General features: G+C 38.1%; 1 long non-coding RNA gene across 1 annotated transcript in view; it reads left to right on the plus strand.

The window, feature by feature from the left end:
- The first annotated feature begins 51 nt into the window (after nt 1-51).
- LOC123847887 (uncharacterized) overlaps nt 52-26,002 on the plus strand; it is a 63,133-nt gene continuing 37,182 nt past the window's right edge. Inside the window, exons 1-4 of the long non-coding RNA XR_006791629.3 lie at nt 52-3,077; nt 17,409-17,465; nt 17,923-17,989; nt 18,134-18,289. This is a non-coding gene — a long non-coding RNA (uncharacterized LOC123847887). The remainder of the gene's footprint in view (nt 3,078-17,408; nt 17,466-17,922; nt 17,990-18,133; nt 18,290-26,002) is intronic.

Here is a 26,002-nt window from a genome sequence, read left to right on the forward strand (position 1 = left end):
CTTTGCTGCCATCTGATGGGCGAGTGATCCATTTCCAGTATCCCATTCTGGGGTTCTATTTTCTAGGATCACTCCAGACCCTAACCGTGTATGAGTTCCTCCAAAAGCAGAGGCCAGGATTTGGGTAAGGGTAATTTATTTAGGAATAAGAGAATCCTAGGAAGCAGAAGGGAGGGAAAAGGAAGAGCGAAACAAGGAATAAGGAAGAGTCAACTCTGTGGGTTGCTGCTGTGGGTTGAGGTAGGGGTATTGATTCCATGGAGGAATGTGTAGCTAACCTTCCAGAATTATCCTTCTGAAGGACAGAAGGCTGGGACATTAATCCACTTTGTACTTATCTCATATTCTTGAGAACTTCTCCTGGGTACAGGAATCCCTTGTAATTCTCTGGCAGCTTCAGAGACGTTGGGAAGATACACAGAGCTCTTGAGGTCAAATGTTGTCAGTGCACAGTAACAACTGTGGATGGAATTTGACGTGGGCACAGGGCATGTGACGTGGGCACCAAGCCATCAACTACAGTTCATATCTATAGATGACTGCTCCTGACTAATAGATGTATAATATTGCAATGGCCTATTACATATTTCTGTGTATTGCTTGCTACTGAAGTTCAAAGCATTTGATTTGAGCATGCAAATAAAGTATGTAAATAGAAAGCTCACATTAATGCAAATGTATAAAGCAAAACATACTAAATTGAGGCATATTATACACTATTCCCCTTATTTTTCCAGGTAAAACTCTATTGCATTACTTTTATAACTTTGGTCATTACTACATAAGCTGAGGAATACTACAATGCAATTTTTTTAACTTTTTATTTTGAAATAGTTACAGAGTCATGGGAAGTTGCAAAACAACATAGCGTCCCGTGCACCCTTCCTCCAGCTTTCTCCAATGCAATACAATTTTAAATCTTTCTCCATCTCAATTTTACAGACTGCATATATACAGCTATAAGATTAATCTTTGAAAAGCATGCACCTGATCATGTTGTTTCCTATAAATATTCAATTTCTCCACATTGGCTATTGTCTGTCTTGCTTTTAAGACTCTTTCCCCACCAATTCTATAGGTTTAGCTCTTTTGTGGGGTTCATTCATTCACCAAATATTTACTGAGAACTTACTAAGTGTTTGAGATACAGTAGTAAAGTGTTTTAGATACAGTGAACAAGGCTGGCAAGACGCTTGTCTTCCAGAAGGGAAGATAGATGATCAGTAAACACTCCAGTCAATAAACATACTAATAAGTTACCTAAGTCCAGATTATGGTAAGTATGATGAATGTTACAAACAAGCCGATGCTATGTAAAATAACTAGGACAGTCCTCTCTGAGGAGGTAACCTAATGTTGTACCTAAGAAATTTAAATAGACCAGCTCTGGGAAGGAAGAGAGTTTTATCTTTAAGCAAAGATAAAACAAAACAAAACAAAACAAAAACAAGTGCAAAGACCCCATTTGGGCCTTGATTTGAACAAAAACCAGAAAGGAAGCCAGCCACTGAGGAATGAGAATGATAAATGGTTAGTTTAGCAAGATAGAGAGGGAGGATATTGTGTAGGACTTGTGGTTTGTGGTATGAATTTAGGGTTTTATTCTAGCTGCAATGATAGATCAGTGGAGGTTTTTGAGTAGGGTGATGACATGATCTGGCTCATGCTTTGGAACATCACCGTCAGATGATGCTGTCTGCAGCAATGGGAATGTTCTCTGCACTGTTCAGTATGGTTGCCATATTAGATGAAATAGGTTGCTACTGAGCCCCTGAAATGTGGTTGTTGAGAGTAAGTTATCAGATTTTTAAATTTTGTTGCCCTTTATTTAATTCTAAAGAACGTGTAGCTAGGGGCTACCATATCAGGAAGCAGAGCTTTAGAAAGATCATTCTGGTTGATATGTGAAGAATGAATTGAAGGCAGACGTAAAGACAGAAAAGTGGGTATGGAGATGCCAACTGGGCAACTATTGATATAGTCTTGGCAAAGGCTAATGGAAACTTGGACCCTTGTGGCAGCAGCATTGAGGACGGGTGGATGGTTTTCAGATATTTTGTAAATAGCAAACAGGACTTGTTGATGGATTAGGGTGGGGAGGAGTGAAAAGAAAGTGATGATCCAAAGATGACTTCTAGTTCTTTGGCGTGAGCAACAGAGTGGGAGGTGCCAATGATTAAAGATGGTGAGACTAAAGGAAAAAAAAAAAAAAAGATTTGGGACAGGAAAGAAAACATCTCTTTTTAAACATTTTAAGTTTAGATATTTGTTTATTTTTATTTTCTTAAGATATCTATATATTATTACCTTTGTTACTCAATGATTCAGATAAATGAGACAGGTCATCACCTCTAAGCAGGTTCTACATCTTTATTCTATCTGTGCTTTGGTTATGATGGCACCTCTGTTTGAAATACCATCTTTCATTTTATCTAATTATGTTCCATGCAACAGTAACAAACATTTCTAACCTACTTTTAACCAAGACCCATTGAAAAGAATATATTTTATATGATCACCAAGACACATATATTTTGAAATGAGAATTTGGGGAAGGATATTTAACCTTACTGCTTATGATGTCCCCCTGACATTCTCTTTCCTATTCAATTTGATTTGATTCTTTAAAATACTGCATGTATTCAATAAATTTATTTTTCTACCACCAGAGTCAAGGCCTAGAGTTTGAAATTCACTTCTTCAAGACTGATGTCAAATATTGGCTTTACTCCTTCTTCTAAGGCTGCTTTTATTGCTTCTCTGTGCAGAAGCACATTCTGCCTCTCTTCCTTACCACACTTAGCCTTTCCTTAATGATACTCATTTACTTTTCCTATCCATCTGATTCACTAACAAGTTCAAATAATGAAGAGATAATGATTATCGTTTATATTGCATAGAACAACATCGGTCCTCAAATAGGTGTGGGATTGGGGTGAATTGGAAGATGTATTCTACTGCACTGTATGTGACACCACATCACCTTAACACCCAGCCACTTCATGCTTTCAGAGAGCAGAGCTAGCAGCTGGCTCACGAGCAGGACGCTACACTCTGGGAGTCACATTCAAGCAGCGGTAAGAAGAACAACTTCCACAATCCACAAGCCTTCTGAATTTTAGAGCTGTATAAAAAGGCGATTAAGAATAAGTGAAAAGGGTACAATAATTTATAACTTCTGACTTATATTTACCCGACAATTACATTTAATAATGCTAGGGCAGCAGGGTGATTCATTGAGGAAACCCAATCTCCACTGCTTTGCCTTTCCCCAGGACACTTCATCCTGAAAGTCTATACATTCCAGATGCACAAATAAGCCTTTTTGTGCATTTGTGTTGGCAGAAAAGAGAAATTTCAAGGTGCCTAGTTTGCCCAGAAGAAAATCTCTAAACCGGTTTTTATATATGAAGACCTTAGACTTACTTCAATGATTAAGCTGGATTTGCCAAAGCCAGGGGAAGTTTGGTAGTGAGGAAGACTCGGAGAGGGTGCCATTGGATCCCTACAACTGGGAAAGAGGATAGGGATTTTCCAGGTGTCAGAGAGAATTGTACCTGCCCAAACATAGTTCCTGTAAAGGAGAATGAATTCTGGAAGGGGATGTCTGTTTGGTGGCCAGTTAGTACCAAACACTGAGCTTTGTAACCTTGGCCAGGAGCCTCCTATATTCAAACTTGGCCCAGTGGGAAAAAATGTCCAGTGTCGCTGTTGGCATTAGTTGACCAATGGAACCAAGCACAGACCCCAACATTGGCAACTGGGGCCTGTCCTATTTTTTAGGATATATTAAAAGGTGAAGGAAGGGAAAAATGAAGAGGGGAAATTGGAGGGAGAGATGAGAGACTCTGGACTCTGAGAAACAAACAGGGTTTTAGAGGGGAGGGGGGAGGGGGGATGGGTTAGCCCGGTGATGGGTATTAAGGAGAGCACGTACTGCATGGAGCACTGGGTGTTATACGAAAACAATGGATGGTGGATCATCACATCAAAAACTAATGATATATTGTATGGTGACTAACATAACCTAATAAAATTTAAAAAATTAAAAAAAAAAAAGGTGATGCAGGTCCCAGGGTTTTTATATAATAAAAGGGGTAGAGATGGAGCCTTGAAAACCGGCTAGAATTAAAAATTCCACCAACCTTGGGGTTTGGAGACTTCAGCCAATATTTTAAAAACTGATATTATCTATATTCCAAGTGCCATGGAGCATTCCATTTCTGTTCTACAATAGTTATAAAGTTAAAAGTTAAAACAAAAACAGAGTTCTTATTGCTCTGGAGGTATCTGGCTCAATATACTTATTTTCATTCTATTCAGTAAAATAAAGCAGGCCAAATAAATGGCTTTCTCCTCAGTGTTAAGTTCCTTTCTCTCCGGTATGTTGGAAAATCAATATTGCCTTGTCGAAGACAATGCATTGACCCATAAGGTGTTAGTGTGTTTCCTGTTAAGAAATACTTACGATGTGAATTCTGGCATTTGAAGTGACTAGACTAATGCTTCGCTTTTACAGATACTATCATTGTATAAAACCAAAGTAAGCAAATCTTTTCTGCCATTGGCCTGTGGGAAGGAAACTGCAGGTGAAAATAACATGCTATTATTTCTCTCATCTTTAAAAACAACAATGACTAGCAAAACCTTCTCTTCTTCCTCTAGCTTCTGTTTTCTTCTTTTTATACAAATAATACTTAAAAGAATCGTTTATAATCTTTATCTCTTCCAACTGTCTTGCACATGCTTACATTCCTGCATCTAAACTGCTCATATGAAAGTCAGAAATGTCCTTCATTTCTAGGTCAATGGCTAATTCAAGTCCCTATGTTTCTTGACCTGTCAGTATTTAACTCAGATACACCCCTGCTCCCTCAACACACACCCTTCATGCACTGTTTTTGCTCAGCTTCCAGACACCATGGTCATCTGGTTTTTCTCTCATGTCTCTGAAACTCCTGCTCAGTCTCTGCTGGTTCTTCCCCACTTCCCAGCTTCTAACTGTTGGAATGTTCAGGCCTCAGTTTCAGGTCCTTTTTTTCTATCTATACTTGCGTGATCTCATGCAGTAGCCTGGTTTTAAATACCACTGAAATGCAGATGATTCCCAAATATTTATCTTCAGTCTGGACCTCTCTCCTGAACTTGAGGCTTTAATCCTGCTGCCTTCTCAACATCTCAGCTTGAATGCCCAATAGGCATCACAAATTAGTATGGGTTGACTAAAAATGGAATGAATAAATACCTTTATGAGAGGGACATTCACAAGTCACAGTCTATGTAGACTAAGGCTTCCAGTGTTTGTTTGTCTTGTATGGTTTGTTACAAACTTACTTTCCACCTTCTCTTCCTCTGACTTCTAAGTAGACATCAGAGTAAATGCTTGGTAGACTGTGAGACTTGAATTTTGGGCAACAAAGCATTTAATCAACTAACCAGAAAGCTTACTAAAAACTCCAAGCAAGGAACTTCGACTTCCTGGGACTTAGAGGAGAAGGAAGAATTTAGTCATTCATTCAACAACTATGGGTCAAGCTCTGTTCTAAGCACTGGAGAAATAGCAGGTGATAAAGTAGACAAGATCCCTACTCCCCTAAGATTTGCATTATAATGGGGCAGGGGAAGCAGGAGAGGAACAGACAATAAACAAAAGCAAATAAATATACAACATGTAAAATGGCAACAGGGCTATGAAGAACAATAGTACAGGGAATGGAGAACAAAGTGAAGTGGCATCTATGTTAGACAAGGCGATTAGGTCCAGCCTGTGTGAGGGGATGAGGTCTTAACAAAGGCTTGGGGAAAGGGACAGACAGAACCATGCATATTCCTAGGGAAAGAGGTTTCCAGACAGAAAGCATAGGCAGGGAAAAGGCTCTGTAGAAACAGATTGCTGAATGTGTTTGTGAGAATACAGTGACTACTATATAGGACTCAATTGCTATTTGGCTTTGTTTCCTTCTTTCCCCATGCACAGTAAGTTAGGGAGATCTTTACAAAAGTATCCAGCACATCTATAAAATATATGATTCTAGTTTAAGGAAGATTATATCATTTACGTACTATATTCCCTTTGCTTTTCTACATTAAAAGAAATCAATTGTCTAGGTAAGAATGGGAACACAAAATGATAGCACAAGCCATTTTAATGGAAGCATCAGTCAAAACCCAGTGTGATCCTGTCTGTGGATACACAATGCGGTACCTGAGTATAAACACAAATATGCAGGCTCATTTCTATTTCTGTGGAATGCTCAACACAAGATGTTTTCTTGAAGGTAGAACATTTGTCATACTGTGTTTCTGACCACAAAAATGGACTGGACAGTTCTTATTTTCCTTTCTCTTCTCAAGAACAATTTAAATTAACCTAAATCAGAATATTTGGACATATGCTTTCCCTCTTGTTACACAAAGTATTCTGTTTTGTAATTATTTCTATTTTGAGTTGCATTCTCTGGCAAGTATTCTTTCAATGTTTAAATCTCATTGCCCTGTGATGCACTGTTTGTTGGTTACTTTGGGGTATTGGGAGATTATGAATGAAGAAAACACTCTTATGTTACTTGTTGAGAAAAAGCTGTCCTCATTTTTCTGGGAGGCTCATTTTCCTAGACAAAGCTGGCATGAGATGGAAAAGGGTACAATCTTCCTTTCCAGGTAATAAGGTTGGCCAAATTACTCCATGCAATCTATGGATCGAAACATGGTCTAGCCAAATTGTCCAGTTTCCTATAATAAAGATTTTTTAAAAGAGATTTTCTGTACTAGAGAAGATAGGCTAATTCCCATAAAAGAATTGAACTAGTTATTTGTACATAGAGCCTTTGTTTCTTAAATTCCCAGCTTGGCTACGGCAAATGGCTCTGGCTAGTTCTTTGGTTCCTCATTTCTCGCTTTTCTTGTACCTAAATACAAACAACTTGTCCGTTACTTCTTCTTGGTAATTTGTGCTGCAAAATCTCAAAAAAGAAAAAAAAAAGCTAATAAATTACATTGCAAAATTATCTTCATGTGTCATCCTTTGAGTTATTAAGTTGAAACAGCCCTTGGTGCCCTGTAGTAATAATTATTAAAATCTTCCCCAGGTTAGAGGTTAAGAAAATAATAATTAAGACTATCCAGTAGACTCCTAATGTTAAATGATGTACTTTACAACAACTAGGAGGTAAATGTATATTTTAGAAAATTAACACTGAGCATATTGAGTGTATGTATATGGGCCCTCTAGCCCATATTTTATAATGAACTCCTACTCACAAACAACAAAACAATTTTTTGCCTATGAATATTCATCTTTATGGTCAAATCAGTGGTTTCACATGCAACTCTTTCCGCTCAATTAATAGAGCTGATTTCATTCCACTTTCTGGTTCTGAAACCATGGGGTGGGGCAGGCACTGTGGAGTGTCAGGTCATAAATTAGGAAATATTTAGTTTTATACCTCGTGATTCATTAAATTTACCAATAAAACCTAGCTTACAAGCATCTACTATAGCATTTTATTTATTTTTTTAAAGATTTTATTTATTTATTTGACACAGAGAGAGACGGAGAGCAAGCACAAGCAGAGAGAACGGCAGGCAGGGGAGAAGCAGGCTCCCCGCTGAGCAAGGAGCCTGATGTGGGGCTCCATCCCAGGACCCTGGGATCATGACCTGAGCCGAAGGCAGACGCTTAACTGACTGAGCCACCCGGGTGCCCCTGCTGTAGCATTTTAATTCCATTTCCACACTGATAAAATGTACTAGAAATCACAGAGCTTAAACAAGAAGAAAAACAAATCGGGACAATTACTAAGGCATATGGATTAGCAAACTTTCTCTTCACTTTGTCTGCTTTAAAGGATTCTGCCTTTGCTGTCACAGTTTCTTATCATTCCCTGCCTTTCATGGAAAATTTTGGTAGTTTTTCCAAATCATATTAAGATAGAAGTTGGGGAAGGGAGGAGCAATACAAGGATCAGTGTTCCTGCGAGCAGGGTGGGGGAATGCGTCCACTCCCCATCTTCCTGAATCCCTACTGTACTGACCCGGCCAGACCCAACTGCGATGCATCCAGCCTGTGCAGAACCATCAACAGGTGCCCCAGCTGAAGAAAAAGTACAGTCATATTTACTTACCTCATTTTAAGTGTTTATCAGATCTCCAGCTGGGCCTCAACACAGTCCTTCAAGCATTATTTCCCTAGTCAGTAGACTTCTACCCTCAGACCTTCTTCTCCTGTTCAAACCCTCAACATCCTCCTCATAGCCTCTCTCTCAGCAGATAGAAATGCTTATTTTATTTAAAAAAATGAAACCACTAGAAAACAATGTTCTTACTTTCTCCTACCAAACCTACTTATTTGCACTTGGACCCAGGGAGTCAGTCTTTCTTCAGATTTTAAGAATGAACGGTTTCTTCTAATTAATCCCTCTATTTATGTACCATTCACTGGTTAGTATACATCTGTGTAGAACATTCTGTTTCCTTTTCAAGTGTTTTGTTCCTAAAACGACAACAACAAACCCGCTCTCTCTTCCTTTCTTCCCTTTTCCTCCTCCCCCTGTTCCAACATTTCCCCCCTACCTAGGATCGTTTAAATCAGGCTAAGGGTGAGGGCACCTGGGGGACTCATGGGTTAAGTGATCACTGTTGATTTCGGTTCAGGTCATGATCTCAGGGTCATGGGAACTCTGCTGGGCTGTGCGCTCAGCACCAAGTCTGCTTGTCCCTCTCCCTCTGCTCTTCCCCCAGCTTGCATGCTCTCTCTCTCTCTCAAATAAATAAATAACCTTTAAAAAATACAATAAGGGGCGCCTGGGTGACGCAGTTGGTTAAGCATCTGCTTTTGGCTCAGGTCATGATCCTGGGGTCCTGGAATCGAGCCCCACTGAGCAGGGAGCCCTTCACCTTCTCCCTCTGACCCTCCCCTGCTCATGCTCTCTCTCTCTAATAATATAAATAAAAAATCTTAAAAAATAAATTAGAATAAGAGGGACTATCTCCATCTTCAAACAAAACACCTGTCTAGACCCTACATTTCCAACTAGCCACTGCCTGATTTCATTGTTCTCTCTTCCAACAAAATCCTTTGAAATCATTATCTATACTCACTGTCTTTTTCGCTTTTCATTCTCTCTAGAAACTCTTCCAATTGGATTTTGTCCACACCATACCGAAACTACTTCTGCCAAGGTCACTAAAGACCTCCAAATTTCCAAATGCAATGCCCAATTCTTGCTAGTCACTCTATTCAACTGTCTGCAGCACTGGATCAAGGTAATCTCTCTCTCATTCTTTAAAGGTGTTCTTCACTTGACTCCAGGTGTCCACCACCTGCCCAGACCCTTCCTATTAGTCTCTCTCATTAGGTCTTCCTCCTCTACCTTTCAATGGAGGCATGAGTAGGGTTCATTTGTCCACATGGCTCCTTTAGGTAATTTCAGTCTTACAGCTTCCTAACATGCAAATATTCACGGATGACGCCCAAATTTATAGCCTGTGAGTGCCAGATTTAAAAAGTCCAACTGCTTATTTGACATCTCTAGTAGGATGTCCAATAGGTATTTAAATGGGATATACCGAAAATATAACTCATGATTTCTCTTCACACCCACAATTCCATTTTACCAAGTCTCCAACCCTTCCCCACCCCGCTTGACTCCAAGGTTGTAGGTAGTTCTGTATTTTTACCTCTGGATTATTAGAATTTTTTAGAGGGCAAACCATTTTTTCCTTAATGATTTTGTATTCAGAAATATATTGTACTTTCATGCTTTGTTCTAAAAGATTTAAAGATTCTTTCAGTGGTGAGACACAATACAATGACACTTAGATAGAAGAAAGGCAGAAACCTTTGTTACTTATACTCAGGATGAGAGAAAGCTACCAGGCAGGGCCCTTCGGGGGTTGTAACAGGGACAGGATAACAACAAACTGAAGCTATGGGAGCCGCTTTCCTAAGATGAGTGGGGTAGGTTACCTAGATTTGGGTGCATCCCTGGAGACTGGCTAATTTGAATAATTTCTCTGGGTCCTGGGGCATAGGACCTGTCTCTAGATGTCTGGTACCTAGCCCTGGGGAGATGAGAGTAGGTGCATTTGGCCCAGATAAGGGAAGTGGCTGGGGTGTGGAATTTTTCAGCTAGGCAAGAAGGGGACCTGATTGGCCTCTAGCCAGGGTCTCAAAACTAGATCAGGAAAGCATTAAAGAGAAGAAGAAAAAACTGTATTATGCACTTGATCTTGTATCTCACACACACATGGACACACACACACACACACACACACACACTCTTGTTCTGTCCTGCCACCTTTTGGTTTCTATTCTGATTCCTTTAGTTAAGACACTTCATTATTTTTTCTTTCAGATGGAGTGCTTGGATGATAGTTTCTCTTGTAGTTTCTCAAATATTTTTGTTTTTAACCCTGAAATGAAATAAAATCTTAGCTGGGTCCAAGATTCTTGAACTGTACCATTTTTCTCACAGTGGTTGATTGCTGCTCTTACCACCATCTCCTCGCCTCCAGCGTTGTAGATGAGGATTCCAACCTTTTCCCTTTGCTTTTTTTTTTTACCCTGAATCTTATAACATTTTTTTTTGCCTTTCTCTTTTTTCTCCCTTGGAGAGTTCAGAAATTTTACAGGATGCCTTTAGGCGTCATGTCTTTTCTCATCAATCTGGCCTGGGCTTGGAAAGCCCATTTAATTCGTGGCACCGGGCTTTTAGTTCACACGCAAAAATTTCCTATTATTTTTCCTTTTATTGACTCTCCACTTTTTTTTTTTTTTTACTTCCTGGTAGTTCTTTTAATCTTATACTAAGATTATGTTCTCCAAGATTCTTTTTTTTCCCCTTGTGGTTTTACTCTGATTTCTCTGCCATTTTTTTCTCTGTGCATTTGGAATGTTTCTTGCACTTGATCTTCAAGGACACACGTTTGAGTAGTAAAACATTCTCTCCTCCAACTCATCTCAGATATTGTTTGGCTGATAAATCATGTTGTTAATCTACAAATATCCTTTCCCTGAGGGTTCTCTATACTTGAATCCCCTTACATACTCTCATGATTTTTAACCACTTGTCATCTGGATCTCTCAGCAGTTTTACTTCCCTGGATATGCATTCTGGCCATTCTTTCTTTGAATGTTGGTCTTTTTTTTTTTTTTAAAGATTTTATTTGACACAGAGAGACAGCGAGAGAGGGAACACAAGCAGGGGGAGTGGGAGAGTGAGAAGTAGGCTTCCTGCAGAGTAGGGAGCCTGATGTGGGGCTCGATCCCAGGACCCTGGGATCATGACCTGAGCTGAAGGCAGACGCTTAACGACTGAGCCACCCAGGTGCCCCTGAATGTTGGTCTCTTTTAGGTGGGTTGTCCTTGTCTTTGATGGACTGCTGAGGGTCAGGCCACAACTGGGAACTGTCCCAGAAGCAGTGGGAGTCAACAGCATCTCCACCCCACAGATGGACAGTAGAGAAACAAGATGGGTCATCAGGCCTTCAAAGGCCCCAGAGTGAGTCACCGGGAGTGTGGCTTCATTGTATCTCCCAGCCTTGGGAACAACCCGCTTAGCTGTCCACCTTACTCCCACTTTTAGAGCCAGGAAGACGAGTTCTCTGCAGACGATAGAATTTCTTACTAGTTCTCCTTATTTGGACCCCAAAAGTACCCAGACTTCTCTTCAATGCCTCTGGGCCCCAGAAATCAGTGGCCCACTCATTATTCTCTAGTCATTTACTTCACTTTGTTTTTATTAGGTCACTTATTTATATATAAATTATTTCATCAGAAAAAATGCTCCATGAGGCCAAGACTGTATGGTTCATGGTTCTCTCTCCAGTGCTTGGCACATAGAGAGAATGTGTTCCATAAATATTTCTGAAGGTTTAATGAATTAAGGAATGAGGAGAGTCTGAAGACAAGACTAGAGGAGCTGTGGGAGAGTGAGAGAAATGGCTACCAGGGAAGAGAGCGATTAAGGGATGTTGCTGTGAAGAACATGAGTGAAGAAACGTCAAAAAAGTGTGTGAACAATGTTGACCTTTCTTGAGGTTTTCTTTTTTCCACGATATTTCTCTGTGGACTCTGGCTTGCATAGTGCTACTGATATGATTAACTGATTTGGCTGTCTTTATGTGGTTTGTATATGATTTTAAGAGTAAAAATAAAAAAGAACACATTTTACTTATACATATAATCAATCAATGCCAATGAGAAACTTCCAAATGGTGACATTAGCAAATCACAGATTTGATTTGAAACTTCAAACCATTTGGGAGTAGACTTAGCCAGGCTTAGTGAATAATCAAATTAGCAGGATACACATATGCACTTACATGCATCTACTTGGGTGTTTCAGGGACAGGAACACACTTCTAGAGACTGGGTGTTACATAGATAGAAGCAAAAAGAAGAAGGGAACAGAAACTCTGAAAACATTTGGAAGAGGTATAGGAAAGAACATTGTTTCTCTCTCTCTCGAGCTCAGTGCATAACCTACCCTACCATGGTGTAGTATATCAGAAAAAAAACAAAATCAGGAAAGATTTATTTTGCCTTGCTTTTTAAAACACACTAGAAAATACCCAATACTGGGGCACCTGAGTAGCTCAGTTGGTTAAGCGTCTGCCTTCGGCTCAGGTCATAATTCCAGGGTCCTGGGATCAAGCCCCGCATCAGGCTCCCTGCTCCATGGAAAGCCTGTTTCTCCCTCTCCCACTTCCTCTGCTTGTGTTCCCTCTCTCGCTGAGTCTCTCTCTGTCAAAGAAATAAAATAATCTTAAAAAAAAAAAAGAAAATACCTGATATTTAAATCTGCCTTAGATGACATTCATTTGAAAGACTTCAAACAGATCCAAGAATATTAGAAAACATTTAGTTTTCTAATTCATTTGCATAAGATCTACAACTGTGTGAATTCATTTAAATTTTACTTAACATGTGGCTGAGGAAGGAAAGAGACATAGGAGATCAAACAGATTCAGTAAGTGAATACATTGTATTAGAAATATCTGGGAAAGATTTGAGTTAATGCATTGCTCAGATAAGTCAGGTATGTTAAACATGAGTTTGTAGGTCGCTCTCTCTCACTAAAAATTTTAAGCCTGATGTGTTCCTATAAAAATTAGTGTAAAATCTATACATACTTATAAACCTCATGCATATTATGTATTATTTGTAGAGAATAAAGCAAAGAAAAAACAACCAGATGTAAACACTTGAGAGGAACTGACTTTTAGTCCTGATTTGTATACAGCTTGGTTTCTTAACATTTTGGGGTCTTAGATTTCCTTTTGCAGAAAGAGTTTAACTATACAATCCTATTGCTTTCCAACTATAGATTTTAATGACTAGAATAAGTTTTGGCTGAAAAAAATTTCTGATTATATTCAGTCTTAATTGTGGAATTTATGTGATGTGTGTGTACATATATTTGTATATACATAAATAAATGCCTGTATGTATATACACATAAATGTGTATATTCTGAAGGCTTAATATACACATAAATGTGTATATTCAGTGGTGCTCACTAAAGTGAAGTCTTTGGTTCAAAATGTAAATTTTGACTAAATGCAGTTACATGTTTACGAAGTCATTTATTGTTTTAAGCACCTGGCATCTAGTAAGAACCTATTATTTTGACAGCAAGTATGTGGGAATGCTTAGGTGCTTGCTCAACATCTTTCATCATCATGCTACAAGCTCTGTAGGATTGACTAGCTTATTATGTGGAGTAGGCCAGCAATGAGCTATATTTGTAAACCTCAGTAAACAAAACACACCACACTTATTATATATTACCTGCATCAGTGATGCTTTAAAAACACAGTTCTTTTTCCCAAGAATGTGTACACCTAGGTATGTTATGCAGGCAAATAGGTGTATTGCTTTGAAAGTAAGTCTGAGCCATTCTTCATTTTGTCAATTTAAACTTTTTCATAGACTTGGATGGTTGTTAGAGCACTATCATTTGTGGATTTAAAAGGCATTGGTAATTTGTCCTTAAAGATGCAGATTTCCTCCTACAAATCTCTTTTTTTCTTATAGAGTAAATTGACAATAAATGCATTATGTGTTTCCATTCTTGAAGAAAATAGAACTTGATGATTATATTTTAATGAGGGCTGTGGTTTCAATGTGTGAGCAAAGTAATTGCTTAGAAACCCTTTGCAGTCTTATTCAAATCAGATTAAATATCTGAATACTATACCAGAAAAATAAGAGGACAATTTTCAACCATTCTTAGTCACTGAATAAATAGAAAAGAAAGTGAAATTGCTCATATCACACCTTGTAATTATGTCTCTCCTGCTGAGGTATCCCAAAAGGTGCAATTAAAAGATAACGATACAGAAAATAATAGCTTAATTTAATATTGAAATATAAATACAATGATTTTGAGTATTCAGAAAGTGGATTTGTTTCTTGGTTCTCCATCATAGTCGTCTGCCCAGTGGATAAACTCTTCTTTGAACTAGTTAGCATTAATGAGAGACACCCTTCAGATGGAATTGCATAGTCTGTAGCTGAACCCAGGATTTAGAGAACTTCAAACTTTATGTCAGAGAGAAAAGAGGACTCTTACTTTATTCTTTTGTTGTTGTTGCTTAGAATGTATACTTTCCAACTTTTGAAGTGAAAGAATGGGATCAAAATACTAAAATATATTTAGTTATGCTTGATATATTAGTTTCCTCCTGCTGTTCTAACAAATCACCACAAATTTAGTAGTTCAAGACAATACATTTATTATGCTATATAGTTCTTCACATCAGAAGTCTTAAATGGATCTTACTGTGTTAGAATTGGTGTACAGGGGCTGCAGTCCTTTGGGAGTGTCTAGGAAAGAATTCTTTTCCTTCTCTTTTCCAGCTTCCAGAGGTCCCTATACTCCTTGGCTCATTCTCTTCCTACCCCTTCATCGTCAACATAATAGGTTGAGTCCTTTCCATGTGGCCTATTTCTCAACTTGATGTTTGCTTTTCAATCTTATTTATGATGTTTTCAATGTACAGATATTTTTATATCAGCATCTTCATATATACTGACTTTAAAAAATATATTCATTTTTCATATGCCTACATGTTATAATTACATATTAGCTAGATATTTTCCACTACTTTCTTCAAATTTTTATGGCTTTATCTTTTTAGTTTAAACCAAAATACACATTTCAGTATACTTGTATACATTATAAGGTAAGAATTTAACCATGAGAGACTATGGACTCTGAGAAACAAACTGAGGGTTCTAGAGGGGAGGGGGGTGGGGGGTGGGTTGGCCTGGTGATGGGTATGAAAGAGGGCACATACTGAATGGAGCACCGGGTGTTATACGCAAACAACAAATCACGGAACACTACATCAAAAACTAATGATGTAATGTATGGTGATTAACATAACATAATAAAATAAATTTAAAAAAAGAATTTAAATTTCTTTGCAAATTATTTTCTCATTTAATTTGTTGAGCATTTCAACTTCCCAGATTCGTTTGCAATTCTTGACATATATACACACACACACACACTGTTGTGGCTATATGTATATATACGCATATATGTGTGTATGCACACATGTGTATACATGTATGTATATACATATACATATGTGAGTAGTTATATAAAGGTATGAATGCTAAGTAATTTTTTTGGAGTTATGAAGGTAAAGTTTGTTGTAACAAAAAAAATTGATTATATGGTTAAACATTTTAAGGAAGTGGAAATTTATCATATACTGTTACCAATTTTGGTTAGTAAAAAGACAAACAAGAAAGAATTAAACTTAATCCCTATATTTTAATAATTTAATTCATTCTAATTAAATATTTTGAAAAATCAACAGTTTTCAAATTCATTTCAGTAGAAGGCCAGTATACCATGAAAACAAAAATCTTTACTCAAGTAACTTTGGAATTATTCATTTAGTTTAGTAAGATTATTTACTGTTACTGCTTTTACAGTCTTTATATGCTCATGCTTTGCGAATTTCTAAGAAAATGAAATATGAGGCGGTATTTCCTGAATTTGACTATAGAATCCTTTCCCCAAAGTAGCCTTATGTTACAAATGATTCACACTTTGTGAATAATAACATTGTTATTTTGATAAATTATAAAATGTGAGGCAGTTTTTAAATTATTTGTGCTTTATCTTTTGCAATAATATGAAGCATTTATTTCCTAAATTTCTGATTTACTGAAAAACTGGAAGAAATTCAAGGCCAACCACACAGCTGTTGATATAAGAATAATGTGAAGTAACTAGTTTGCCAGATTTCTAACCTCCCCTTAGGTCTGTCATTTTGTTAAGTAAATTATATTGCTTTCACATTGTCAACTATAATTATTAATTGGGTCTCTCACACGCCTAACACAGTTCCTCATATGTAATGTGTACATAAATAAATAAGGAATACATGATGCATCATTGTTGCCAGACATATAGCTGGGATCTAAAAATCATGAATCCTGTTACTTACACACTATTCCATTTTCATTATTTTGCTTCTCAAGTGCTTATTTACATTATCCACACATGGTAGTAGGTTGGCCATTGTAGGGATGAATTCTCTGTGAAGTTTCCTCTCAAAGTTCTAACAGGAGACAGAAGAGTAGTATAGAACATACTAACATTATATGGAACAAGCTATATTTTGTTGGCATTTCCCTTCATTTTCTAGATTTCAATTTCAGGTCTGAAGTCTGTTCAGAGGAGGGAGAGATTGCAGTCACTTGGGGCACTCAGTCAAGACTTCTTGGAATTGTTTGCATTTCGGCTGACCCAGAACTATGATTAAGATAATTCAGAGAGAATAAACGCTTTCTAGGGCTGACTCATCTATGGCAGAGACAAGAAAAAATGGCGCACATAAGGGAAAAAACAAGTGGTGCTATTTGCCCAGATAACTGAGATATGTTAGAACTAATGATAGTAATTTGGAAAAGGTAAGCAGTGGTCACAGTACAAAGGAGACTTAGTAAAAGGGATTTAACTTTTCTCCAAATGAAATGTCTTTCTTGTCAGTCTTTCTTGAAAATAGAGAAAATTACTTCAGTGTGTTACTTCTGTTTGCTATACTTTTAGTGCTGCCTTGATGAGAAAAATAGATAAACTAAATGTTTAGAGACTACTGTTTAACTCTTGAAGACTTCCCAATTAGGCCAAACCTTTTATTTTCTTTGTAAGAAATCTAAAATACAGACACATATTTATACCATCTATTACAAGAAGAAGCAGTGTTAATAATTTAGAAGTGATCTTCCATGTTGGTTACTTTTCCTCATTGAAATGCTATGTGCTTCTCACAGGAGGAATGTGAAAAATGAAGGTGAAAATACACAATCATGTCATTTACCTTGTGCTTTATAGAGAGTGTGTGACCTGATTCTATAATCAACCATTATTTTCATTTTCCAGATGAGAAAACTGAGAAGCAAAAGAGGTGATAGAATTTGCCCAAGGTTACCCAGCCCAGTAAGTGGCCAAAGATTATGAGTCCAGGGAGTATGATGTCACAGTCCAATCCTATCCTAATGACCATACACTTCTCCTCAAGGAGTGCCAGAGCCCCGGATACATAAAAGAAACTCGCTAAAAGCTCACAATTCCCTTTTCTTTAATTTCTCTTCCTTTTGCTTGGCTTTCTTTTTTTTTTCTTTTTCTTTTTTTGTATTTTAAGTATTTTGATAACATTTTGGCATTGTGGGGAGGGGTAGAGAAAAATGCTTTAAAAAAAAACCCTCTTTTCCATTCTTACTCTTTTTAATGAAAACATTATTCTTTTTATGTCACATGAACAATTTTAATGTAAGGTACAGCCATCTATATATCAAACATTTACCAATATATGCATTTTGCAGAAAAGAAAAAATCAATAGTCCCCACCATTAGGTGTGTAAGTAAAGTTACCAATCATTCCTTCTCTACACAGTTTTCCGGAGGGAACTAAGTACACGAAGACATAGAGCAACACTGCTGGGCAAAAAGCTGCTATTACGGTATGACCTGGACGAGAGTCTAATACCTCATGGGCAGAGTTCTGATAAAACACTGTTGGGGCATGCAGTTTGCTGGACGTGAACAGAGCATCTTCTTTCCATTAGCCTAAATCCTAATCTTGTTCATTTACTGCCTCCTACCAGGCTGAAATCATCCAGAGTGAGAACTAATATGCTTTAGCTGTGTGTCCAGGCCAAGAGGACAAGCAGGAAGGGCTGGCGGGCTTACTGATTTTACCTGGAGGTGACAGAAGCTGGAATGAGAGTGTGCACTTCAGGCTGCAGTGACTCTGCCCATTGGTAAATATGGGTCAATCAGTGCCTTGGAATATGACCGAGGAATGGAACACATAATAGGAGGAAGGAACAGAGAGCATCTCCCCCTACACAAAGATCAACACTTTAAGAGAGCTTTAAAAAAAAAACCAAGCTCAATTGTTAGACATGGATCATGTCTAAACTCTGTGAGAAGAATTTGCAAATAAATTCGCTCTTTAGACATCTGAAAGAAAAATTTCCCAATTATGAGATAATATTCACTGAAATCATTATATAAACTGTCACAGCAGATGGAATTAATAGATAATAATCTTATTTGGAGTTGCTTAAAAAGTGAACATAATGTTGAGCTTGATGGTAAAGAATTTTTACTTATACCCATTGATGGTACATTTTAATTTTTTTACATGCAACATATTAAAGATATAAGTAATCACACACATATACACATGTAATATGTTAATGATATAACACTAACCCAGAAAGACTATATGACAGAAAAAATAATTGTTTCTCAAGAATAAATACTACTCTTAGTTCCAAGATAAATGTAACTATATGAATAAGTAATTAAACAGACTCAGCCTTCATTTATATGTTGAGAGAAAACAGCTCTAGGACAATACAGTTCATGTGTTTTGAACCGTATTCACATTTTTCATATCCCTAATGTAGCCAGGAGTTCTTTGCATTGAGACTTGGAAATGAGCAAAGGATTTCAGTGGGCATTGCCTAAGAATCCCTCCAGCGATGATCTCATTCTATGTGAGGGTACACATTTAATTGATTTTCCATTTGTAGGCTATTTTATAATTTTGTGACTTAGAAATTAATTTGCATAGAACTATTGGTAATGTAAACAATATTTATCCATAGTAACACACATGAATTTCATTCCATGGAGAGACCAGTAATTTCTGCTGTGTAGAAAAGATAACCACAAACCTTTAATTTTATTGCCCTAAGAGATATTAACCTGTTTAGTATCATGCAACACATTTGTTTCAACGCACACACACACACGTATATATGTTCTTCAAATTCTTTTTTTTTTTTTTAAAGATTTTATTTATTTGATAGAGAGAGACACAGCGAGAGAGGGAACACAAGCAGGGGGAATGAGAGAGGGAGAAGCAGGCCTCCCACTGAGCAGGGAGCAGGGAGCCCAATGCGGGGCTCGATCCCAGGACTCCAGAATCACGACCTGAGCTGAAGGCAGATGCTTAACGACTGAGCTACCCAGGCACCCCTCTTCAAATTCTTTTAACCAGTCTTTACTATTACTAATTTGCTCATTAATACCCTAGTTGAATAAAATTGCTGATTTGTGTTTATTTTGTATTTGCATGAGGTTCATAGTTTTAACTTCCTGAAAATTATAAATTACCATACACACATGTCAATAAATACATTGATTCAAATGGATGCACATTAATAATTAATGTTACTTGGAAGAGGTTCAAAGTGGTCATAAGAGTTATTGAGTTTTGGGACGCCTGGGTGGCTCAGTCGGTTAAGCGTCTGCCTTCAGCTCAGGTCATGATCCCAGGGTCCTGGGATCGAGTCCCGCATCGGGCTCCCTGCTCCGCGGGGAGCCTGCTTCTCCCTCTGCCTCTGCCTCTCTCTCTCTCTATCTCTCATGAATAAATAAATAAAATCTTAAAAAAAAAAGAGTTATTGAGTTTCTTTATGACCAATGCAATAAGAACATTTTTCTCAACTCCGCAAGAAAATGTGATAACTTTTTGCCAGATACATGAATGTGCATGGCCACTCTCTACAGCCACACAAGCTGTGAGCTACAGAAACACACGGTGCCTTTACAAGGATGCTCCGAGGAGTTGTGCGATACGGCAGCTTGGCTAAAGTGGACTAGTAACATCTATTGAACACACTTTTTTTCAGTGAAAGATTTGACTTATTCAAGTAGCTGAAAACACTGCATAATAGAAACTGCTTTAGTTTAGATGTTGTTTATACTGGGCTACAAACCATGGACGTACTGCCAGGCTGTCTTCAGAAGACTTGAAATGCTATTGATGGTTTAAAAACTGTACACCCAATAGAAAAAGGAGGAAGACAATTTAATCTTTCATCCAGATCTGGACGTGCATCAAATTAGATGACAGCTCCTATCAGCAAATGGGTATTTCATGATGGTATTTTAGAAGAAATGGTTTGTGATGGACAATTCAGAAATGCTTCCCCCAAAAGTGGATGGTTCTTTACGAAGTTTCAGGTCGTAACCCTTGCAGAAAACACTGATGCCCAACAACTGATTCTTGGTCAGGAAACAAGGGTTTTCCAGGCTCCGTGTGGTTGGGGTGCCTTTATGATGTTTTTTGTTGTTGTTTAATTTTGAGAGGCATGCGCATTTTTTATTATGTTATGTTAATCACCATACATTACATCATCAGTTTTTGATGTAGTGTTCCATGATTCATTGTTTGTGCATAACACCCAGTGCTCCATGCAGAATGTGCCCTCTTTAATACCCATCACCAGGCTAACTATGATGTTTCTGTGCTGTAACTAAGAGGGTCCTTTGGACTGGACAGAGAGCGGGGGTTGGGGGGCAGTATACACCATCAGTCACAGTGGAAGGCTGTGTAAAAGATGACCCAAAGGACCCTGGAGAGGGCAAAAGTGGTCCTAAGCCTTTCTTTTGTGAGCTCCCACCTGCCGACATATTCTTTCTCATCTATCTGCAGGCACCGTTTTAAATGTTCTATGTATATGAGTTCATTTACTTTTTTGGTTTGATTTATAAAGAAGTGATAATAAAGCAGCCTAGTAGTGTGGGTTTGGGGGGAAAGTAGGCTGATATGAATTACTTTATGGACCTAAGGACTATAAGAAATCTGGGGTGGTGGTGGCAGAAGTGCTTTCCTAAGACAAGCATTTGGACAAACAGAAGTATTTGTTCTTCTAATTACCAAATAGTTCATTTCCATCATTCCAACTGTTTTTCTTTTTCTTTAGCTTTTTGTGCTTTTTTCTTTTTTTCAAAGACCCTATAGGCAAGATTTTTTTTTTTTTTTGAGAGAGAGAGAGAGCAAGAGGGGTAGGGAGGGGCAGAGGGAGAGAGAGAATCTTAAGCAGGTTTCACCCCCAGTGGTGCAGAGTCTGAAGTGGGGCTCAATCTCAGGAACCTGAGATCGTGACCTGAGCCGAAATCAAGAGTCAGATGCTAACTGACTGAGCCACTCAGGTGCTCCTAGGCAAGAATTTTTTTAAAAAAGAATTACACCCAGCCACCCCATCCCTCCCACCCCCCACCACTCCAGCAACCCTCGGTTTGTTTCCTGAGATTAAGAATTTATATGTTGAAGGAGAAGGAGAAGGAGAAGGAGAAGGAGGAGGGGAAGAATGAAGGGGGGAAATCGGAGGGGGAGACGAACCATTAGAGACTATGGACTCTGAGAAACAAACTGAGGGTTCTAGAGGGGAGGGGGGTGGGGGTGGCGTTAGCCTGGTGATGAGTATTAAAGAGGGCACGTTCTGCATGGAGCACTGGGTGTTATACGCAAACAATGAATCGTGGAACACTACATCAAAAACTAATGATGTAATGTATGGTGATTAACATAATAAAAAAATAAGAAAGAAAATAAGAATTACAGAACAATAAATGGGAACTGTAGCCAAAGAAAGAAGATTTGCTTCTTTAACACATGCTTTTAAATTGATTAAGCCTTCACAAGAACACTGAGGCAATCTAAAATAATTTTGACAGGTAACTGTACTATTCATGTCAACATTAATCTATGTTGAGTGAACATCAAGGTCAACTATTTAGAACATTTAAAATTAATTGCAGCATTATTGAAAGAATGGAAAGATAGGCCCTTTTTGCACATTTACTATGGGATTTAGGTTAAAGTACTATATTTAACAACCCTTGAAGGTTTTTGAAATAAAATTATTTGAACATTATTTTATTAAATAATAGTATTTCAAGATTTGAAGGAACTTAGGGCGCCTGGGTGGGTCAGTTGGTTAAGCGACTGCCTTCGGCTCAGGTCATGATCCTGGAGTCCCGGGATCGAGTCCCACATCAGGCTCCCTGCTCGGCAGGGAGTCTGCTTCTCCCTCTGACCTTCCTCCCTCTCATGCTCTCTGTCTCTCATTCTCTCTCTCTCAAATAAATAAATAAAATCTTTAAAAAAAAAAAGATTTGAAGGAACTTAAAGATCATCTTATAAATTTACCCCTATCATATTTTAATATCAGCAAAAAGATATTCTTCAATTATGCCCAGATTCTGCTCAGACATTTCTAATACTAAAAACAAAACCCTCACTACTTCCTTAGGCAACATGGGATATCTTTAAAAATATCTAATTTTTAATCAGCTCTTCCTTCAGTTGAGCAAAATCTATCTCCAGATACTTCCCAACAGTTGGGGAAAGGGTGTTGAATATAAAAGTCTAAGCTGAGTTCCAGAGAGAGATAATAGAAGTGGAAGAAAAAAAAAATCTCCAGAGTTGGTAGGAGAAATAAGTGCCCAGACTGAGTAATGCCAGCAAATCTCAGTACACATCCATCCAAATGATCTGTAGGTACACTGTACTGAAATTGCAGAACATCAAAGACAACAATCTTGAAAGTAACCAGAAGGAAACATCCACTTTAAAATAGAGAATTAGACTTCAGTCTGACTTCTTACTACAAAACAAAAGCTAGAAAGCCATGCAATGATATTTTCAAAGGACTGAGTCGTAATATCTGTCAATGGGGTGTTGTTGCACAGTGGATATATTTAAAGCACGCAGGTGAAACAAAGATGAAAAAACTGAGAGACTTTTCTACCAATATTTAACTATACCGACTGGACTTCGGTCAGAAAGGAAAGAAATCATCATGACCATACTATGTGCGGTGGCCATGGAAACACCACACCCTGATCTCTTCCTGGTCGGGGCATAGTTGACTGTCTGCCCTCACTGCTGCCCCCTGGAGCGCACGGTGTTTGCTTTGAGCCTTTGTTAACAGCCACGTCCCAGCAAACGAGCATGGTGGGCAAACCTCTACGACAGGTTCCCTAGACTTCTGATAGGCAGGAAGGACTGCAGATCAACCTAGCAGGAACCTTTCTCAGAGCTGTATTGCAGTTTACAATTTTACCTACCAAATCTTCTTCCTTCCCCTTCTCTGTAATCCTTCCTATTGTATTAATGTTGCTTTATTAGTATCTGTATGAAAAACTTATCATCTACACTTCCTTATTGGAGAACTACTAACTGGCATTCTCCATGAGGATGGGTGACCTATAAATCATGCAAGGATCCTTGATGGGATTTCTTAAGGGATCAGTAACCTGGGACAGGTCTCTGTCTTGTCATATTTCTTAATGGGCTCAGAATGGAAATGGAGCGAGGAATGGTATTACTAGGACCACTTTGAATCTGTAACATCCAGCACAATGCTGTACGTAGTAGATAATCAAAACGGAATGAATACGTTGAGTTCAAGTCTGCCATTCCCGTGATGGTGGATACTTGTATAAAATTCCCTGAAGAATTTTACAACTTCCGATACTAGAGATTTAATCTACATTAATAGGTATTTAGAAAAATCAGACAATTATTCCATTATTATTCTTTTCACCAATCATTCACAGGGAAGGGCAGGATTTTGCCAGTAGCCGTTTTTTGGAATTCTCATTTAGCTGAGCACCAGGGAAAACTGCTACACTCATTTCCTGAAAGTGCTTTGACTTTTACAGTAAAATAAAATCTGCAGGAGAACCTCTTTTCCTAATTAGGTAATATCTGCTGTAAAAAAGGAAGCCATAAAAATGTAATATTGTGCACTCTGGAAGACCTTGCCGCTGACAGGTCTTCTGCGGCAAGGCTGCCGGCCCAGGGACGCGAACCCTAAAACAAACAGGCTTGTAAACTTTACCAACAATGCCTGGAATCTTCCCTGTCGCCATTCCCTGTCTGCGCTTTTTCTTCAGTCCTATTTTTTAACCACATTCTCGCCAACATGGAGAGTGTCTTAAAGCTTCTGCGAAGTTCTGAACCCATATCTACTTTGTAATATGCGGCTTTCTCTGAGGGGCTCTGGAGGGTGCAGTCACATGGCTCCACACAGCACCAGGTCGGCTTGGCTCTCTCTCCGTGCCTTTGACATCTGATGGAGCTCTCACTCTCCTTTCTGTATTCTCTTTATATTTCATTCCCTCTTCAAAAATCTTTGTTTTTCCCCACAGAGAAGAGAAAGCCTGACTTCCAAGTGGAGCTTGAGTGTTTACTACTCAGGTTGATGAGTCTCTCTTGTGAAAATGGATTTTGCTTTCTTTTCAGTTTTCTCCCCTATTTTCAGTTCAAGACGATCCTGTGTTTACAGCCAGATAAAATCAGCCTGTCATCAAAACCCAGGACAGAATAGTGAAGGCTATCGAGACTTCTAAGGTGCTAACAGGATGATGTAAAGGAATTTTCTTTTCCTTTGTTTTTTTTTTTTTTTGTTGTTGTTGTTTTCATTTTCGTTTTTGTTTCAAGTAAGCTCCACACCATACGTGGGGCATGAACTCATGACCCTGAGATCAAGAATGGCATGTTCTAATGACTAAGCCAGCCAGGTGCCCCTACAGGAATTTTCAAATATACTTGGAATCATTGTGCAGCTATATTATTTGTAGCATGTGGTAAATCAATAGTTATAAATAAGAACACAATTTTGATGGAGTTGGGAGATTTGGGGGAGTGACCAGGGGTCTCTCACATGCATCTCTACCTTTGGGTCCTTGCGGACTCAGCATACTTTCTGCAGACTCACCCCAGTCCCAGGAAATTTAGCACAATCTCAGCTGATTTAGCACAATCCAGGCTGACTCAGCAAAGTCTGTGACTCATGTCCAATAATCAAACAAAAGCAAAACTCTATCTAGGCTGTGGCTATTTTCAATTTTTTGCTAGATATTTGGTGCCTCCAGAGTTCCACTCCAGTTACAAATCTAAGGTTTAAGAACATTCCTAACTGGAGACAAATATTCCTAGTGACTAAAAAAAAAATTTTATTAAAATGGGGTGTGGAAAAAAATTATAATTATGCATGTGTTTGCATAATTCTTGCTTTTAAGGAGCAATAAAGTTTGAATCTCAGTAAACTCATCCAGACCAGTCCCACTTCGTAGATAAGTAACTGAGACTAAAACAGGCTATCCAGGAAGCACACATTTAGAAAATTCTTTTTTTTTTAATTTTAGAGATTTTTATTTTCTTCCTAAATAGCTCATCAGAATAGTACAAACTAATTATAATTCGCTTACTACAACTGTTAAAATAAATTAGTACATTTTATTCACACTGATACAGGCATGGGATAAGAACCAGGTCTCTTGCTTATCAGGGCAGGGAATTTTAGTATATTCTTTTCTGAGTTTTCACTTTATTACTTAAAATAGAAAAGTAAATAAATTTAAGTCAATGGAGCTAGGCGTATCACATTTAATCCTTACAAGAACTTTGGACATACAGTATTTTTATCCAGAGTTTTATTTACTATTATCCGCAGATTTCTTGTAGTATATGGTATGTGCAAATGCTATTTTAAATGTCTGTATGTGCCATTGTTACTAACATTTAGGTTTTTTTATAGCTTTTTATTAATTTTGAAATGCAATGAAAATCTTCAGACAGATATGTAGCTTTGTCCAGTTAGATTATTTCTTCAGCACAAGTGTCCTGAAGAGGGATAACTGATTCTAAGTGTAAACATTTTTCA

The sequence above is a fragment of the Mirounga angustirostris genome, unplaced genomic scaffold, assembly GCF_029215605.1.
Source record: "Mirounga angustirostris isolate CCGP_5_RB_7025 unplaced genomic scaffold, mMirAng1.0.hap1 SCAF_2, whole genome shotgun sequence".
Taxonomy (NCBI): domain Eukaryota; kingdom Metazoa; phylum Chordata; class Mammalia; order Carnivora; family Phocidae; genus Mirounga; species Mirounga angustirostris.